At 50.6% G+C, this 4,376-nt stretch overlaps 1 long non-coding RNA gene across 1 annotated transcript; it reads right to left on the reverse strand.

The window, feature by feature from the left end:
- Positions 1-920: 920 nt before the first annotated feature.
- On the reverse strand, positions 921-3,764 carry LOC308060825. The gene is made up of 2 exons (XR_013926925.1): positions 3,124-3,764; positions 921-1,815 (listed from the first exon to the last, which is right to left on the reverse strand). It is a non-coding gene; the product is annotated as an uncharacterized lncRNA (long non-coding RNA).
- Positions 3,765-4,376: the final 612 nt, after the last annotated feature.

Consider the following 4,376-nt stretch of genomic DNA (forward strand, 5'->3'; position numbering starts at 1 on the left):
AGGAGGTGTGTGCCGGGGACAGATAGTCCTTACTGCCTAAGATACACTGTGAACTCCTGATCACCTGTGGGAGACAACCATAAACCTCAAAAGTGCAGCACAAAAGAGAAATGCCAGTTTTTCAACCCAGCCTTTCCATCTCTATTCTAACTATACCAAAACCGCCAGTAAAAACAAGTAGTCCATGACTGACAGACAGGATGAAGTCTGATTTCCAAGGGCACGCTCCAGTGGAGGTTCTCTGGTGCCTGGTAAAAGATGAGCTGAGCTGGCAGCACCTTGGTGCTTGTGGCGCAACCAGGCTCTCTCGTGTACCCATCTGCACGTACCCATCTGCCTCTCTCTTTCAACCTTACAGGAACTGCCCTTTCAGATCTGTATTCTTTTGCCAAATCAACTGACCACTTTGGGGAGGTAGGGCACATGCAATCACATATGCAGACAGACATACAGACACAGCATGAATTCAGAGGCATCGTTTTACTAGGAAACAGTTACTGGCAAAATTGCCCTATGTAAAAAATAGGAGAGGAAGAGAGAAAGGCACGTCGAAGATGTCTTGTGTTCATTTTCATGAGCTGATAAAGTAACTGGAGGCAGATACATAAAGGTATTCAGGAACATCTGAGGAGTCATTGCTTTCCAACACACCAGTGACCAGGGGTCCTCAAACTACGGCCCGCGAGCTGGATACGGCCCCCCAGGGTCCTCAATCCGGCCCCCGGTATTTACAGACCCCCCCCGCCCCTGCCGGGGTTGTGGGAGGAAACCAAGCAGCCGCAGATGACTCCTGCCACTTCATCCACGTGCCGGCCCCCTGTTTAAAAAGTTTGAGGACCACTGCCAGTGACAGTCAGGGACTCAGAACCCAGACAGAATCACACAAATATTCTCAAATGACAATGAGTCACTAATGATAATCAGATCTGAAATAAATTTATTTCCTCCTAAAACAAACACAAAAGCTTCTTTCCAATTATACAAGATGTAAAACAAGTCAAGAAGTCTAGAAGACACCATCAAAATACACCTGAATCCATGTCCATAACTCACTGCCACCAGGGAGGGGGCCTTGTTTTAAGGTTGCATTTCCATGTTACTTTTGAGTCCCATGACCACTGCTCAGCTGCAATACATCAATGTTTAAGTTGCCTGCCAAGGAAAGTAAAACAGGGGTACCTCAACAGGGGAACAAACCAGCTGTGTATCTATGCAATATTCAGAATAAACACTCTGATGATGCAGAATCCTCATGATGCATCTAGTATTGCATGAACCCTCAAGCTGGTTTTGCCTGGAAGAAAATCCATGTATGAGCAGGGATACCGTTCAGCAACGCTAAAACAGGTTTGTAATATTCCATCCTTTTTTCTTCAGCACAAAAATAAGCCCTGAAGAATACATGTCAGATACTTATTTCTGACAACTGATGATAACTTTGTGCATTGTAAATTGTTGGACAACTTTTCAAATGGTTAAAAGGTGTGCAAAGGTCGAAAAGCTTGAAAGGTTGAAAGTCTTTCCAAGGATGATAAAATGTTGCTGAACTTTCTAAACTAGGTTTCCATGGCATTTTCACCACAACAACTGTTCAACTTGACATCTGCCTAAATTTGTACAGACCTTTGGGGCTAATTTGACAAGAAATAAGGGACCAAGTAAACCATCAGAAGAGAAACTTGGAATCACCAAAGAGGCCCACTTAAAACCTATGCCATGGTGGGGTTGTATCTCCTCAGGCTCTTCCAGTGGTTGATTCCAGCAGCAACATTTGGTTGGCACACCATGCCAGTGAGTCAGCATTTTAAGTTATAACTGAAAAAAAAAAAAAAAAAAAAAAAAGAAGAAGAAAAAGCTGGTTTAATTATTTGGTAAAGCACCTAGCATCATATCACAAAAGTGCCCAAATTTTAGTGCAAACCAACCTCTTCCCTGTTCTCTCCCAAAACTCCATCTTCTTTTCTCACACTGACAATTCAGAAAACGTCCAGGGCACCTCTTCTTTCTGCCAAGTACCCTCTGCCCTGCTTGCACATGTGCTTATCCAGGAACAGGCATCAATAGTGAAATGGGATTACGTTCCACTGGTTTAGAGCATGAGCACAGCCCTGGGTGGGGCTGCTGGAGGATCAGCTCTTAATAAGGTGTCCAATTTATAATCTAGCAGGGCGAGGAGCAACTGGCTCTCAGAATGAATAGCTCTTCTGTGTTACCATCTCCTGAGGCTGGCTGCCTGGCCAGCCTGCCTCATCCTTTTCTCTCTCTCTCTCTCTGTCTCACAGATGTTACTCTTTTCACTAACTTTTTTGCTGTTTCCAGACTGGAAATATAAAGAGGAAGGAAGACAAGACATATCTGGTCGGACACTGCAAACTGCAGCAAAACGAACGAACTATCTGCTAGCTTAATAGGAAACAAACCCCTGGTACTTGCTTATTCCAAAAAGGTTGCATTTCAACCTAGGATCCCGCTCCCAGGGACCACCTTTGTGCCAGGAGGTGCCTTTACACGGGACGTGCAGGCGCCGGCAGCGATGCTCACACGCGGCGGGGGGCAGGGGGGAAGCAGGGGGATGCGATCCCCCGACTGATGCTCTCCCTGGTCTCCTCTTAAAGCCTTTCTGCTAAACGGCGGCCAACGGCTCTGCCGAGCAGCGCCACGTTAACAAACCGATCCTTGCGGGCAGCCACGTTGGCTCCCTCGGCCGTTACCGGCGACACACACATCCCCGGGGATGCCACAACCGCCTTATCCGCCGCCTCGACCTTCCTCCCCTTGCAGAGCCATACGGCCACCAGCCATCTCCGGACGGCCAGCCCCGGCGCCGCCGGCAGCCCCGGCACGGCACGGCCCCACGGCACGGCACGGCCCCACGGCACGGCACGGCCCCGAGGGGCTGCGGCGGGGCGGGCGCGGCGGCGCGGGCGGGGGTGGCCCGGCCCCCGCCCCCTCCCGCGCCCGCGCAGCGCCCCCTGGTGGCGCGCACGACGCCGGCCGCGGCCCGCCCGCCGGCCTGACCCGAGCCAGCCCGCGGCTGCCCCTGCCCGCAGCAGCCCGGGCGACGGCAGGCGGCTACGCCTGGAGCTGCCCTCAGCGGTGTTTTAAAGAAGCATCGTGACTTACCGGACAGGTCGGAAACAGGCAGACCCGGCGACGAACGGGTACGGTCCTCAGCTGCAGCTGAGACCTGAGGAGCGGCTTACACAGCGGTTCTGCAAAGGCTGGCAGCACTCTGGGCAAATATTCACCCTGCCCCGAGAGATTTGTCACAGAGCCTCCCATACCTCCAGGAGATACATTTAATAGATTTCCTTTCCACAGCGGTGATCTAATCCGACCTCTCACAAAGCATAAATCTGTAGGACGGTGCATTCAGGAATGACTGCTCCTCTGCAGCCACAGTCCTCGCGTTCTGTCTCTGTGCTGGCACTGCCTTGTGCAGAATGACTCCCATCTGCAGGACTTAAAAAAAACCAAACTTAAACACAACTCCACCTGAAAACCTTCCATCATTCTGCGCTTCCCCCCTTGCCAAAGCGAAGTGAAAGGTGATACGGCCAGCCACTTGATCAATCTTTGTCAGGGTCGGGGGCATCTGGCTCCTGTACGATTTTTTTATAGTAGGAGTCTGTTTCTAGGGCCACTGACTCTTCTGCAGCAGGATGCTGTTTTCAGATTCTGATTTAAGCTGAACTCCAAAAGACCAGAGAGAAAGAAGAAGCAGGGAGCGTGCGCTCGACTTCCCAGAAAAGGCACCCAAGCTGTTCTTACAGCCTCCTACAACCGCAGCCCGTCCTCCGCGGGCTCCACGGCTCATCCCGGCAACTGCCAGCACTGTGGGCTCAGAGGGCACGGGAAGCGGCCTGCAGCTGGCTGGGGGAGCCTGCCTAGTTTGAGCAGTGTTTTCAATTAATAGCCGGCTCAGCAGCCACGTCATGGTCTGTGAGGAATGCTAAGTGTCACTAGCAGTCTCTTGGTCCAAAATGTTTGGGAGAGCCACTGTTCTGTCACCATCCTCGCAGGGTCTTTGCATCTGGGAGGAATGCCTGGGATGGAGAACACAAAAGGACATGCTGGACTGGAGTACCCCTTATGCCATTGAAAAAAATGAAAATAAGATGTCAACAGTTTCTATGGGCCAATTTGTTTCTTCTCAAACAGATTGTTAGCTTATGTGAATCAGGGTAGCTCTACTGAGTAAACCAAAGAATGAAAAGGGGGAGGGAGATGGCCTTGGGATCAGAAAGGCACAATATGGATCTTTATCCTCATTGCTTGCTGGCTACTGAGTAACATTAACTTACTGCTACCACCCCTCAGCCACCAAGAGATAGTGGCACTAAGAGAGATGAAGAGACACGTGGTGGCAAATAGTG

The sequence above is a fragment of the Falco punctatus genome (genome assembly GCF_963210335.1).
Source record: "Falco punctatus genome assembly, chromosome: 3".
In the NCBI taxonomy this organism is placed as follows: Eukaryota; Metazoa; Chordata; class Aves; order Falconiformes; family Falconidae; genus Falco; species Falco punctatus.